The sequence below is a fragment of the Bombina bombina genome, chromosome 5 (assembly GCF_027579735.1).
Source record: "Bombina bombina isolate aBomBom1 chromosome 5, aBomBom1.pri, whole genome shotgun sequence".
NCBI classification, from domain to species: Eukaryota; Metazoa; Chordata; class Amphibia; order Anura; family Bombinatoridae; genus Bombina; species Bombina bombina.
In genome coordinates this window covers 364,918,441-364,934,940 of record NC_069503.1, presented here as the reverse complement: position 1 = coordinate 364,934,940, position 16,500 = coordinate 364,918,441, and the positions used below count along the sequence as shown (strand labels likewise).

The 16,500-nt window shown below is 39.4% G+C and overlaps 1 protein-coding gene across 1 annotated transcript in view; it reads left to right on the top strand.

Moving 5' to 3' along the window:
* The window catches only part of HIBADH (3-hydroxyisobutyrate dehydrogenase), a 345,089-nt gene that overhangs the window by 257,657 nt on the left and 70,932 nt on the right, over positions 1-16,500 (top strand). The gene's annotated exons all lie outside the window — the stretch shown is intronic.

Below are 16,500 nucleotides of genomic sequence, written 5' to 3'. Positions count from 1 at the left end.
ACAGATTTGCAAGGCGGCAACTTGGTCTTCTTTGTATACTTTTTCCAAATTTTATACTTTTGCCTCAGCTGAGGCTTCTTTTGGGAGAAAGGTTCTTCAAGCGGTAGTGCCTTCTGTTTAGGCTTCCTGTCTTGTCCCTCTCTAATAATCTGTGTCCTCTAGCTTGGGTATTGATTCCCAACAGTAATTGATGATTCCGTGGACTCACCATATCTTAGGAAAGAAAACAAAATGTATGCTTACCTGATAAATTTATTTCTTTTCAGATATGGTGAGTCCACGGCCCGTTATCTTTAGCCTCAGGCACCTCTACAACTTGTGTTATTCCTTTTTCTCCATTTTTCCTTCGGTCGAATGAATGGGGATTGTGGGAAGGGAAGTGACATTTAACAGCTTTGCTGGGGTGCTCTTTGCCTCCTCCTGCTGGCCAGGAGTGATATTCCCAACAGTAATTGATGATTCCGTGGACTCACCATACCCGGAAAGAAAGAAATTTATAAGGTAAGCATAAATTTTGTTCTTCTCTATTTACAATGATAATTAAGTCTGTTAAACTAAGTCCTTAAAAGGACATGGAACACTAAATACATTTTATAAGCATAGTGTTGAGGTTATTTCCCACATCCCTCTAGTCATAGGTGAAGCCATGTTGAAATCTATCTTTTACTGCATTCTAGGGCTGACCGGTTTGCACATGTGCAGTAACTCCCCTTCAGATACCTGCAGGGTAACTTATGTTCCATAATGGCAGCACTCATGATTAGGGGGACATGCATGAAATGTGTTTAGTTTCCCTTTAATGGCCTGAAAGTCTGGATACTTGATCTCTTTGGAGAGAAAACAAACCCATATGACAAGGTGCTTAATAATGAAATGTAGGTTTAAAGTTGTGCCTACAACATTATATTGAGATTTTTCTAAAAAATGTTTGTGCAATTAAACAGCTTTGCACTATACGGTCATTATTTATTTTGCCTAATTTAACTTTGAAAATTGAGGATGTTCTATTTTTCAGAACTTAAAATGCAGCCTCTACTGACTCCTAATGGCTAACCCTGCTACATATCTGCCCCTAATAGGCTTTTGCTGACAACAACTGCAAATCAATGTACTTTACACTAACATTATGACAGTGGCTAGGCTTGTTGTCTGCAGCCTTAATTCCAGATTTTCTTCTCAATCTAAGGCAAATTGTGGGTTGTTTGTTTCTTGTAACTTTGTTTGTAAAAGCATTTCAGATTTGACTGATTTATTTTATTCTATAACACCACAGATATGTCTTGTAGGGTGTTTACTGTCCCTTTAAGTCAGTGCATAGGGCAGCAGATGCTGCTTTTTTCTCCAGAAGAAGGCCTTAGAGACTAGCAATGTGGTAGCACTGTGCTAGCCAGTGACCACCCTGGATATAATCCACGTGCTTTACAGTTATGCCCCTACATGACTGTAGGAAAGAAATGCTGAAAAGTGTTTATATGGCTAAAATATAGGTTCCTCCATCTAATCAGCTGATCTTCAACTGTGCAGTGCATTCAGCAAAAGAGTCGGTGATAGTTTCAGTGATACTGAATAACATTTAGTTATCCTTGATTTTCTTCAAACTGGCATGGACAAAAACATTTTGCTTGGTGCTCTATAGGTTCAGATCTGTTTTTTAGAAGGTAGTTAGGGAAACATATGTAACATATTTAATTCTTGCCCCCATTCCAATCCATCCAACCACTTGGTATAGCAAAAAATCTGATTAAGCAAGGCATAAGAAAACAGTCAATTTATTAACATTTCTCCAACATAGGTGTGTCCGGTCCACGGCGTCATCCTTACTTGTGGGATATTCTCTTCCCCAACAGGAAATGGCAAAGAGCCCAGCAAAGCTGGTCACATGATCCCTCCTAGGCTCCGCCTTCCCCAGTCATTCTCTTTGCCGTTGCACAGGCAACATCTCCACGGAGATGGCTCAGAGTTTTTTGGTGTTTAAATGTAGTTTTTATTCTTCTATCAAGAGTTTGTTATTTTAAAATAGTGCTGGTATGTACTATTTACTCTGAAACAGAAAAGAGATGAAGATTTCTGTTTGTAAGAGGAAAATGATTTTAGCAACCGTTACTAAAATCGATGGCTGTTTCCACACAGGACTGTTGAGAGGAATTAACTTCAGTTGGGGGAAACAGTGAGCAGACTTTGGCTGCTTGAGGTATGACACATTTCTAACAAGACTTGGTAATGCTGGAAGCTGTCATTTTCCCTATGGGATCCGGTAAGCCATTTTCTTAATTTTCAATATAAGAATAAAAGGGCTTCACAAGGGCTTTAAAGACTGGTAGACATTTTTCTGGGCCAAAACGATTACTTTATAAGCATATTTAATGGTTTATAACTTTGGAGAGTTATTTTAATCTTGGGAATTTTATTAAAAAAACGGCAGGCACTGTATTGGACACCTTTTTCACTGGGGGCCTTTTCTAGTCATAGGCAGAGCCTCATTTTCGCGCCACTAATGCGCAGTTGTTTTTGAGAAGCAAGGCATGCAGATGCATGTGTGAGGAGCTCAGATCCACTGAAAAAGCTTATTGAAGGCGTCATTTGGTATCGTATTCCCCTCTGGGCTTGGTTGGGTCTCAGCAAAGCAGATACCAGGGACTGTATAGGGGTTAAATGTAAAAACGGCTCCGGTTCCGTTATTTTAAGAGTTAAAGCTTTCAAATTTGGTGTGCAATACTTTTAAGGCTTTATGACACTGTGGTGAAATTTTGGTGAATTTTGAACATTTCCTTCATACTTTTGCGTATATTCAGTAAAAAAGTGTGTTCAGTTTAAAATTTAAAGAGACAGTAACGGTTTTATTTTAAAACGTTTTTTGTGCTTTGTTATCAAGTTTATGCCTATTAACATGTCTGAACTATCAGATAGACGATGTTCTGTATGTTCGGAAGCCAAGGTTCCTCTCCATTTAAATATATGTGATGAATGTGACAAACAAAGTAGGGACAATGATGCCACTGATAATAATGTTGCCCAAAATGATTCCTTAAGTGAGGGGAGTAAGCATGGTACTGCATCATCTCCTTCTATGTCTACACCAGTCTTGCCCACTCAGGAGGTCCCTAGTGAATCTAGTGCGCCAATCCTCCTTACTATGCAACAATTAACGGCTGTAATGGATAATTCTATTAAAAACATTTTAGCCAAAATGCCCACTTATCAGCGAAAGCGCGACTGCTCTGTTTTAGATACTGAAGAGCATGAGGACGCTGATGATAATGGTTCTGACATGCCCTTACACCAGTCTGAAGGGGCTAGGGAGGTTTTGTCTGAGGGAGAAATTTCAGATTCAGGAAAAATTTCTCAACAAGCTGAACCCATTTAAATTTAAATTGGAACATCTCCGCGCTCTGCTTAAGGAGGTGTTATCTACTCTGGATGATTGTGACAATTTGGTCATTCCAGAAAAATTATGTAAGATGGACAGGTTCCTAGAGGTCCCGGTGCCCCCCGAAGCTTTTCCTATACCCAAGCGGGTGGCGGACATTGTAAATAAAGAATGGGAAAGGCCCGGCATACCTTTTGTCCCTCCCCCTATATTTAAGAAATTATTTCCTATGGTCGACCCCAGGAAGGACTTATGGCAGACAGTCCCCAAGGTCGAGGGGGCGGTTTCTACTCTAAACAAACGCACCACTATCCCTATAGAAGATAGTTGTGCTTTCAAAGATCCTATGGATAAAAAATTGGAGGGTTTGCTTAAAAAGATGTTTGTTCAGCAAGGTTACCTTCTACAACCAATTTCATGCATTGTTCCTGTCACTACAGCAGCGTGTTTCTGGTTCGAGGAACTAGAAAAGTCGCTCAATCAAGCATCCTCTTATGAGGAGGTTATGGACAGAGTTCAAGCACTTAAGTTGGCTAACTCTTTTACCTTAGACGCCACTTTGCAATTAGCTAGATTAGCGGCGAAAAATTCAGGTTTTGCTATTGTGGCGCGCAGAGCGCTTTGGCTGAAGTCTTGGTCAGCGGATGTGTCCTCCAAGAACAGATTGCTTAACATCCCTTTCAAGGGGAAAACGCTGTTTGGCCCTGACTTGAAAGAGATTATTTCAGACATCACTGGGGGAAAGGGCCACGCCCTTCCTCAGGATAGGTCTTTTAAGGCTAAAAATAAAACAAATTTTCGTCCCTTTCGCAGAAACGGACCAGCCTCGAATTCTACATCCTCTAAGCAAGAGGGTAATTCTTCTCAAACCAAGCCAGCCTGGAGACCGATGCAAGGCTGGAACAAAGGTAAGCAGGCCAAGAAGCCCGCTACCGCTACCAAGACAGCATGAGATGCTGGCCCCGATCCGGGACCGGATCTGGTGGGGGGCAGACTCTCTCTCTTCGCTCAGGCTTGGGCAAGAGATGTTCAGGATCCTTGGGCGCTAGAAATAGTTTCTCAAGGTTATCTCCTGGAATTCAAGGAACTACCCCCAAGGGGAAGGTTCCACAGGTCTCAATTGTCTTCAGACCAAATAAAAAGACAGGCATTCTTACATTGTGTAGAAGACCTGTTAAAAATGGGAGTGATTCATCCCGTTCCATTAGGAGAACAAGGGATGGGGTTTTACTCCAATCTGTTCATAGTTCCCAAAAAAGAGGGAACATTCAGGCCAATTTTGGATCTCAAGATCCTAAACAAATTTCTCGGACAATTCTTCCTACCATCCAGGAAGGTCAATTCATGACCACGGTGGATTTAAAGGATGCGTATCTACATATTCCTATCCACAAGGAACATCATCGGTTCCTAAGATTCGCCTTTCTGGACAAGCATTACCAGTTTGTGGCACTTCCATTCGGACTAGCCCCTGCTCCAAGAATTTTCACAAAGGTACTAGGGTCCCTTCTAGCGGTGCTAAGGCCAAGGGGCATTGCAGTAGTACCCTACTTGGACGACATACTGATTCAAGCGTCGTCTCTACCACAAGCAAAGGCTCATACGGACATTGTCCTAGCCTTTCTCAGATCTCACGGGTGGAAAGTGAACGTAGAAAAAAGTTCTCTATTCCCGTCAACAAGAGTTCCCTTCTTGGGAACAATAATAGACTCCTTGGAAATGAAGATTTTTCTGACAGAAGCCAGAAAATCAAAACTTCTAAGCTCTTGTCAAGTACTTCATTCTGTTCTTCTTCCTTCCATAGCGCAGTGCATGGAAGTAATAGGTTTGATGGTTGCGGCAATGGACATAGTTCCTTTTGCGCGAATTCATCTAAGACCATTACAACTGTGCATGCTCAGACAGTGGAATGGGGATTATACAGATTTGTCCCCGACGATCCAAGTAGATCAGAGGACCAGAGATTCACTCCGTTGGTGGCTGACCCTGGACAACCTGTCCCAAGGGATGAGCTTCAGAAGACCAGAGTGGGTCATTGTAACGACCGACGCCAGCCTGGTGGGCTGGGGCGCGGTCTGGAAACACCTGAAGGCTCAGGGTCTATGGTCTCGGGAAGAATCTCTTCTCCCGATAAACATTCTGGAACTGAGAGCGATATTCAATGCTCTCAAGGCTTGGCCTCAACTAGCAAAGGCCAAATTCATAAGGTTTCAATCAGACAACATGACGACTGTTGCATATATCAACCATCAGGGGGGAACAAGGAGTTCCCTGGCGATGGAAGAAGTGACCAAAGTAATTCAATGGGCGGAGCTTCACTCCTGCCACTTGTCTGCAATCCACATCCCAGGAGTGGAAAATTGGGAAGCGGATTTTCTGAGTCGTCAGACATTTCATCCGGGAGAGTGGGAACTCCATCCGGAAATCTTTGCCCAAATAACTCAATTATGGGGCATTCCAGACATGGATCTGATGGCGTCTCGTCAGAACTTCAAGGTTCCTTGCTACGGGTCCAGATCCAGGGATCCCAAGGCGACTCTAGTAGATGCACTAGTAGCGCCCTGGACCTTCAACCTAGCTTATGTGTTCCCACCGTTTCCTCTCATTCCCAGGCTGGTAGCCAGGATCAATCAAGAGAGGGCTTCGGTGATCTTGATAGCTCCTGCGTGGCCACGCAGAACTTGGTATGCAGACCTGGTGAATATGTCATCGGCTCCACCATGGAAGCTACCTTTGAGACGGGACCTTCTTGTTCAAGGTCCGTTCGAACATCCGAATCTGGCATCACTCCAACTGACTGCTTGGAGATTGAACACTTGATTTTATCAAAGCGTGGGTTCTCAGATTCTGTCATTGATACTCTTATTCAGGCTAGAAAGCCTGTAACTAGGAAAATTTACCATAAAGTATGGAAGAAATATATCTGTTGGTGCGAATCGAAAGGATTCCCATGGAACAGGGTAAAAATTCCTAAGATTCTATCCTTTCTACAAGAGGGTTTGGAGAAAGGATTATCTGCAAGTTCTTTGAAGGGACAGATTTCTGCTTTATCTGTTTTACTTCACAAGAAGCTGGCGGCTGTTCCAGATGTTCAGGCTTTTGTTCAGGCTCTGGTTAGAATCAAGCCTGTTTACAAACCTTTGACTCCTCCTTGGAGTCTCAATTTAGTTCTTTCAGTTCTTCAAGGGGTTCCGTTTGAACCCTTACATTCCGTAGATATTAAGTTATTATCTTGGAAAGTTTTGTTTTTGGTTGCAATCTCTTCTGCTAGAAGAGTTTCAGAGTTATCTGCTCTGCAGTGTTCTCCTCCTTATCTGGTGTTCCATGCAGATAAGGTGGTTTTGCGTACTAAACCTGGTTTTCTTCCGAAAGTTGTTTCTAATAAAAATATTAACCAGGAGATAGTTGTGCCTTCTTTGTGTCCGAATCCAGTTTCAAAGAAGGAACGTTTGTTGCACAATTTGGATGTAGTTTGTGCTCTAAAATTCTATTTAGAGGTTACAAAGGATTTCAGACAAACATCTTCCTTGTTTGTTGTTTATTCTGGTAAAAGGAGAGGTCAAAAAGCAACTTCTACCTCTCTCTCTTTTTGGCTTAAAAGCATCATCAGATTGGCTTATGAGACTGCCGGACGGCAGCCTCCTGAAAGAATCACAGCTCATTCCACTAGGGCTGTGGCTTCCACATGGGCCTTCAAGAACGAGGCTTCTGTTGATCAGATATGTAAGGCAGCGACTTGGTCTTCACTGCACACTTTTACCAAATTTTACAAATTTGATACTTTTGCTTCTTCTGAGGCTATTTTTGGGAGAAAGGTTTTGCAAGCCGTGGTGCCTTCCATCTAGGTGACCTGATTTGCTCCCTCCCATCATCCGTGTCCTAAAGCTTTGGTATTGGTTCCCACAAGTAAGGATGACGCCGTGGACCGGACACACCTATGTTGGAGAAAACAGAATTTATGTTTACCTGATAAATTACTTTCTCCAACGGTGTGTCCGGTCCACGGCCCGCCCTGGTTTTTTAATCAGGTCTGATGATTTAATTTCTCTAACTACAGTCACCACGGTATCATATGATTTCTCCTATGCAAATATTCCTCCTTTACGTCGGTCGAATGACTGGGGAAGGCGGAGCCTAGGAGGGATCATGTGACCAGCTTTGCTGGGCTCTTTGCCATTTCCTGTTGGGGAAGAGAATATCCCACAAGTAAGGATGACGCCGTGGACCGGACACACCGTTGGAGAAAGTAATTTATCAGGTAAACATAAATTCTGTTTTTTAAGATGGGTTTCACAGAACTTCCTAAAACTATAATAGTCATTTTAATAAAATATTTAATTATGTAGTAAAATATCACTTATTTTTTTAGCTTTTTCTGTAATTGCTCACTAAAATTTAGGTTTTTTTCCACTTCCCGAGAGGTTGTAGTGCATCCTGCATGATTCAGAACTTTGACTATTAAGTGTGACTTACATTGATTGCTTGACCAGCCCAAATTCTTATATATCTGTCTGTAATTGGCCACTGCAATGAGAGATAAGATAAACATACTCAAGGTGCTTTGCAAGTGGTGTGGCCCTGGGCTAAAAAATAAAAATAAAAAAATGAACAAAGCAAAAGTCTTAAATGTCTTTGACTTTTGCTTTGTGTACACATTTTGCTATAAATTGTTTAATTACTAGAAAGTGTTTTTCCTCTATCTCTCGTCTTTCTTTTTTCCTCTTTCCTGAACTTTTTAAAATTGGAGACCATGAAGAAAGTGATGTGAGGCTGAAGAAGGTCTTTACAACATTTCTACATACACTCAAAGTGTCCTGAAAATGTCTTCATTTGTAACCAACATCCAAGAAACAGTCAAACTTTTTTCTTGTTCTAAATAAAAAATATATGTTTTTAAAAAAGCAGAAATAGTAACTGCCCTGAATTGTGGGTAACTGCTACAAGCTTTTGAAAATAGTCCACTGCATATTATGGACTTGGAGGCAATGTGGAAGTGGAATTTTGTGGGTGGATGTGTACCAACACTTAGTTCCCATCAAAGATGGCCAGGGAATGTAAAGGCATTGCTGTAATTCACAGGGAACTATTGCTTATGCTATTAAACTTTCCATAAATAAATATTTCTCTCATAGAATTCTGATGTCACATTAGAATCTTATTCTTTTTTGAAGAAGATAGAAATTCCCAGACGCCTTTGAATGGGTTCCCTTCATAAAAAGTGTCGGCTATAACCCTACTCAAGCATAAAGCCTAATTTTAGTACCCTTTTTAGTACCCTTTTAATATAAAATATTACTGTGGCTGTGAGGCTCTTCCCTCTATTTCTGTCAGAACTGTCTGTAACTAGAGTGGGGTCCCATCATGCAGGCCCCAAAACACTCCTTTTTCTAGGTTAGCGCTCAATTATGGGCCAGATTATGAGTGGAGCATCTTAAAGTTCGCCAGGAAAGGAGCAAATTCGCCCATTTACAGGTGCATGTTAAATAACCAGCCTTTATAAGTGGCTGGTTAATGCTACCGTGAGCTTGCGGTTTAACTTTGCTCTAAGTGGAAATTAACCAGAGGTCAGTTAAAAAAAAAAATTGCCCCCAAAATAAAGAGGACAGTACATTACCATAAGAGAAATATATGAGCACAATGCAGTTATAAGCAGGTTAAAGAGAGGTCATATTCGCATTGTGCTGTACTTGTAATACAAGCGCACATTTACGTGCGATGGTATTAATGAGTGGAGCGTAAATATGGCCTTGTATGTGGTATCTTTTTTCTGGTTACTTCATTTTAAAGTATATGACTTGCTTAAACATATGGTCAGTACCATAAGGTTTGTCCAGTTGCATTTATGCTTTATTTTCTCATGCCTCTCACATACCCAATAGTGTTTACTCTTATAGTATTGGCACACATGCCCAGTATATGATGGTGATAAAAAAAATAAGTGAGGCGGAGCCAACATGCAATGAGACAAGACACAGATCCTTGAAGCTCCAGAAAATAAGCTTAAAAATGTTTAATAAATCGGGTTTAATTACCCCAAGAAAACATAATCTTTCTAGCGAAAGCACCTTTTATGATACTAGCACCCTGTAGCAGCTGAAATATGAATGGGAACCTTTGCATTTGCCTGCCAGGAAAATCACAGGGCAAACTACTACGAAGCTTGAGAATCACCATCTGAAACTAACTGGCGGATATGTGTTTCTGAGTCTTTCCCGAGGTGAGAGGATCCCTGTTTGCTGCTGTATTGTTCTATTCCTACAATACTAAAATATTCGGATTAGAGATCGCAGAGTCACCCCTCAGCCTCAACAACTCTGGCAGCACCTCCCATACACTGAGAAAAATGGTGACCCCCGTCGCCATATTGGAAGTGATCGACTCACTGCTACGGGAACACCATTTAGCCTTTCTGGGACATATGCAAGCAGCATTCACACCCCTAGGACCCACTACCATCGGAGAATATGGCGGAGGTGGCAGGGTGGTAGGGCCCATTGCTGCCTGTCGCCCCTACAGTCATCAGTCAGCCGACAAGAGAAAATAGAGCCACGCGGGAGTATCAGCTGGTCTCAAGCTCGACTTTTCTTATGAGGCTGACTTTTACGGATTTAAAGGCTCAGGTTCCCAATTGGCATACTAACCTCTGTACTGATCAGTCATCTACCCCATGTGTTATCGGCTGGTTGCCAGATAAGAGGTCTGCCCTGCTGGTTCATAATGTTGGCGAGCTGCAGGCGCTCCTGGAACAGGCTTATAAAAAGCAGACGAAGAGAGTACAGCTGCAAGTGAAAATATCCCAATAAAGGGATATAAAAGAGCGCTGGTGTTTGAAAAGGAAAACAATATACAATTTAAAACCAAATATTGTACTTTTGATATAGTAGATCAGGTCTACCGTATTAGTCCTGTTTACTGTCCATATGCTGGTGGTAAATAGGGAATAAAGATGTCCTCTTGAAAGGAATGATGAATCAGGCTGCTCCTCTTAATCCCAGAGAGTGTGGAACAACTGTTGAAGAAGAATAGAGAGAGGGCGCCACAATAGCGTGATATCGTCTGGAATGCAGGTACAGATAAAAGTAGCTTACCAGATGGTGTGGCACTGTACTATGACCAGTGCAAGAGAGCAGGCTAGCACTTAACAGTGGCTAGTACACTGTAGGAGCCAGGCTCCAAAGGCACTTGTCCTAGTTGCAACTTGGTGTTTATCTCCTGTTGTCTGGACTTCAGGTGCTGCAAAGGAGTAATCTTATGTGTGTTGTTCAGTTGGTATTGATAAACCACAACACAGACAACTTCAAATAAAAATGACTTTTAATATTTTATGACGCGTTTCTCAACCTACAGGGGTTGTTTCATCAGATAAAAAAGTGAATGTCATCATTAACAATTGTTGGCAATTTATACACATTTGTGTATCAAAAGAGGAAGTTGTCATCAAATATGTAATCCAATAGAAAAACATTTGTGTGCATTCAGCTGTGGAACCAACACAGGATCCCAGCTGTTACAATTTAAAAATTTAGACTAATTTGCAAGGTTGTATATATATGAGAATCTAAACTTTAACCTGTTAGTTGCAAAATGAAAATAAGTGAAATAAAACAATCTTGTCACTTTATGTTTACTGCCATTTATTACATATGTAACCTCACTAGATTGTTTGTTATAATAGATGCTATTCATTTGCATTTAAAAGATAATATTTCTTTCATGTAATTAGCAAGAGTCCATGAGCTAGTGACGTATGGGATATACATTCCTACCAGGAGGGGCAAAGTTTCCCAAACCTCAAATGCCTATAAATACACCCCTCACCACACCCACAAATCAGTTTTACAAACTTTGCCTCCTATGGAGGTGGTGAAGTAAGTTTGTGCTAGATTCTACGTTGATATGCGCTCCGCAGCAGGTTGGAGCCCGGTTTTCCTCTCAGCGTGCAGTGAATGTCAGAGGGATGTGAGGAGAGTATTGCCTGTTTGAATTCAATGATCTCCTTCTACGGGGTCTATTTCATAGGTTCTCTGTTATCGGTCGTAGAGATTCATCTCTTACCTCCCTTTTCAGATCGACGATATACTCTTATATATACCATTACCTCTACTGATTCTCGTTTCAGTACTGGTTTGGCTTTCTACAACATGTAGATGAGTGTCCTGGGGTAAGTAAGTCTTATTTTCTGTGACACTCTAAGCTATGGTTGGGCACTTTTATATAAAGTTCTAAATATATGTGTTCAAACATTTATTTGCCTTGACTCAGGATGTTCAACGTTCCTTATTTCAGACAGTCAGTTTCATATTTGGGATAATGCATATGAATCAATCAATTTTTTTCTTACCTTAAAATTTGACTTTTTCCCTGTGGGCTATTAGGCTGGTTGTTGGCAGTTAAAAAGTGTGTGTGTTGGAAGTAAAGTAATTCATAATACAATTCTGAATGGGAGACAGAGTTTTAAACCTGTTGTTTATATTTAAGCATATGAAAAATGTTAAATCCTTGTAGAAGATAGAAAGTGTGTATGTGTGAAGTAAAGTAATTTATAATCAAAATCTAAATGGGAAACTAAGTTTTGAACCTGTTGTTTGTATTTAAGCATATGAAAAATGTTAAACTCTTGTAGAAGATGGATGCTTGTATAGATTGTCACTTTGTTTACTTTAATAGTTGTTGTATAAACACGTATTAATTTGTGTGGTGAACACTATTCTTTATAAATTATGTATATATATGTATTTAAAAAAGAAGATAAAAAGAGGAAGAAAATGTGTGTATGTCAAAAATAAAAAATGATTAATTGAATCTAGATAGGCTGTTGTTTGCATTGTGAATATGTATTGGAAATAGCTATTTGTATAGCCCCAAAGTGATTAGTTATAGTGGGTTGATGTATGTTTGAACTCAATAAAATATTTTAATAGAATAAACATTCTAAATCTAGAAAATATGTTTGTACATTGTGATGCCTATACACAAAATAAATTGTTCAATGAACAGGAAAATTTAAGTGTATGTATATCCATGCACACATAATTATAAGAAAAAAACCCCTTCTCCTTGTAAAATAACTGTGTGTGTGTGCTTGTATATATACATATTGTACGTGTGTGTGTGTACAATATGTGTGTGTGTGTATATGTACTGTATGTATATATGTATATGTGTGTATGTGTATATGTATACATGTGTGAATGTGTATGCATATGTGCGTGTACACACACACACAAAAACAAATGTGTGTGCGTGTGTGTGTGTGTACACTTATATGTAAAGAAATATGAAATATTGGAAATCAGTACTTGGTCTCACTCCCTTCACCTCAAGTGAGGACAATGGTAATGCCATTTGGGAGTGTTGTTATAACCTATTTGCCAATAGTGCCTCTGACTTGTGGATGTTGTAGAATGTCATGAAAGGACAATAGTAATGCCATTTGGGAGTGTTGTTTTAACCTATTTGCCAATAGTGTATCTGACTTGTGGATGTTCTAGAATGTATTTGTATTTTGTATCAGACAAAATAACGGCTGTGAATGTCTATCAATTGAAGGCTGCTAGATCCAGGTTGGCATTCAACCCTTGGGGGTGAAGGGTCTTCAGTCGATAGATCCAGTATGTTTCACGCTGTCTGAGTCTAATAAGTCTATTGTAGTCAGTACTCTTTGGAATAAAATCAATGGGAATGTATGTAAAAATGTATGGATTTCCATTGTGTTTAGTTAGACAGTGATTCGGTATGCTATGTTTAATTTTATTTTTTCTACAGTTTTTACAGTTGCGGTTATGTTCACCCCATCTGTTTCTCAGTTTTCTGGAGGTACGGCCTACATATTGGAGGCCGCATATACACTCCATAAGATAAACGGTGAAAGATGAGTTGCAATTGAAAAAAATAGGAATTTGGAAGCACTCGCCAGTGATAGTAGATTTGAAGTTTTTAATTCCCGATTTTATAATTTTACAAGAGCCACATCCTGTTTTGCCACATTTGTAAATACCCCGAAGGCCAAACAATCCCTTGTTTTGTTTAGGGTTATGTGGTGTTCTATTGGAAGATTTGTGTTTCACTTTTTTGCTGGGAGCTAGCTGGTTTCTGAGTGTGGGCGCTCTTCTGTATATGATTTTTGGTGTTTCTTTTACTATGTTTTTGAGAATGGGGTCCCTTTGTATTATATACCAATGTTTTTTTATTATGTGTTGTATTTTATGAAAATCAGAATTAAATTGTGTTATAAAAAAAGGTTTCTTTCTCACCAAAAAATGTATCTGTTTTGTTGATTTTTCTATCTGCTAGGATATCCTCCCTGTTAAGATTTCTCGCTCTTTCAAGGGCCCTATCTAATAAAATGGGGGGTATTCTTTTTCAATGAACCTATTGTATAATACTTGACTTTGTTGTAAGAACGTGTTGTAATCGCTGCAATTACGTCTCATCCTACGAAATTGACTATAGGGTACATTATGTATCCAATTCCTTTGATGATTGCTGTGATAATTTAAGAAACTGTTACTGTCGACATCTTTGAAATATGTCTTAGATGTAATATTATTTTCTTCTAAACTGAGGATGAGATCTAAATATTCGATATTTTGTGTCTGAATGTTGGCCGTGAATTTGAGGCCCATGTTATTACAATTAAGATGTTCTATGAAGTTTTTGGCTAATGATAGATCTCCTTCCCATAAGAAAATCAGATCATCTATATAACGGCCATAGAAGACCAGGCTCGCCCCAAAGTCCGCCGAGTAGATGTATTTTTCTTCAAAGAAACCCATAAAAAGGTTCGCAAAATACCTACTTTTATCTGTACCTGCATTCCAGACGATATCACGCTATTGAAGAGAGTACAGCTGTTTCTCTCCTCCATCGAATCTCGGTTTCACAAAGTGGCTCCTACCGCTGGAAAGGGAATCCTTGCATACCCTGAAGCATCGAGGCTCCAATATGATGTTCCTAGGTATTGGCAGAAATGTGGAGTTGGCTAGACTGGTCTAAAGATTTTGTTCCCTTGAAGAATATTTTTTTTTCTTCTTTATTATTCAGCACAGGACGTTTCTATTGACTATTTTCCACATTATAACAGCCATTTTATGATAAACCCGGGTTGGAAATATATGGCTGTTCCCCTAATTATTGCCTTAATAGCTACCAATCTTCCAACAGCCTATCTCTCTGCTGTAGGTTAATGTTCAAGATTTATGTTGATACTTCTCTACCCCTAGACTATTATGTTTGGACTTATTGTAACTTTATATTTGCAGGGTATAGCTTTTGATTACCTCTCTACAACATTGAATCTGCTAGTGAAATATTTATACTGACCCCCTCTATGTATTCATTATGCACACACCCTCAGAGGTTACAAAAACCCCTATGTAGCTGAGCAGGGCATATTCAATACAATTCCCTTACACCTTACCTACAATACCCCTACAGTTGTCTCCCCTACTATGTTTGCCATATAGGCTTTGTAGTGACCTGCTGTGTATTAACTCAGTTTTGTCTTGTTCTAACTCCCAAGCAAGCTGTTCTATAAGGATAAAATTTACCGTTCTCAGAGTTTAACTTAAAAGTTCACATGCAGCGGATAAATCTATGTTACTCACTGCTCCCACCTATTTAGCATTACATGTAGCAGTGTTGGATATTGTTTTTCAGACTTATTGTGGCTTTACACTTGTAGGGTATAACGTCTGATTTCCTCTATATAGCCTTGAACAGGCTGGTGAACTATTTACATTAGCCCCTTCTATGTATTCATTACACACACGCTCTTCAAGGCTACAAAGGCTCCTATTTAGTAGCGCAAGATATATCCAACATAATTCCTTTGCACCTTATTTATAATATCTATATAGTTTTCTCTCCTACTATACTCGCTATTAGGGGTTTGTAGTGATCTACTGCATATTGAATAAGTCTCTGTTTTGTTCTCACCTCCAAACAAAATGCCCTATACGGTTAAAGTTTACCATTCCTCAGAGTCCAACATAATAGTTCACATACAGCAGATTACTATATGTTAATTAATGCTCCCACCTACTCATCATTGCATGTAGCAGTGACATCCTTGTCTGATCTCCCAATTCCTGTATAATCTTAGCAATTAGATAAACTTGAGTACTTTGAAGAGAGTTAGTTAGAATGTTCAAAATAGTTTTCTTGGATGTTTCTTATTCCTATATGCCCATAGCAGAGACTGTTACCCTCATTTATTGCTTTAAATGTTTTGCCCTTAAGGCTGTGAACCAAAATATGAAACGCCTCATTATAACGTTGAGAAGCTGTTGTATTCTTTGTTTGTTTGTTTCTTTTCTGTTTGACTGATGTTTCATATATAACAAACTATGCACACTTAGCTCATACAGTTTGTACCCTCACTGGGCACTGCATTCTTGGTTAAAATAGTTTGGAGCTCCTATTTGCCTACGCACATTGAACATTGCGTAATATAACTTAAGTTAGCTCATATTATCTACCACGCTTGAGTAATCACCTCCCCCCCACCAAATAATGAGCCTCCTAGTCTAGGTGGACTGCTAAGGCGGTTTATCTTGCCTATACCGCAACCTGCCCTATTCTCTTTGCTTATACATTTCATAGTAACTCTTCAACTGCTATAATGTGTTAATCTAATATTCCTTACCCTGGTTAACAAAATTTATCAGCACCACTTATCACTCGAGTTTAAAATTTCTTTTCACAATTTTCAATACTATCTACATATTCAGTTAAAGCGTTTCAATCCTAAACTACTATTCAAGTTAACTCTGTTCATGGGGGTCCAAGAGTGGCCCGTCAAAGGCTGGAGGAAGCAAATTACTTAAAATTAGGTTCAATATACTTTTTTTGGTCATACTTTAAACGGTAAAGTCTCCTGTTCTAAACCTATTTTGTACTGTGATGTAGCAGCACAACATATGTTGCTATACCCATTTATAATTGTAAATGTTCATTGCAGACTTGAGACTCTGTTATTTGATGCATGTATTACACTGTCAATGTTTATTTGCCTTGTATTGAACCTCAAATAAAAAAAAAAATGAAAAAAAAAAAAAAAGTGAAACAAAAAAAAAACAATTTATCAGTGGGTAGTACTGGAGTTGTCCCAATTTTTTTTTTTTACAAATCAT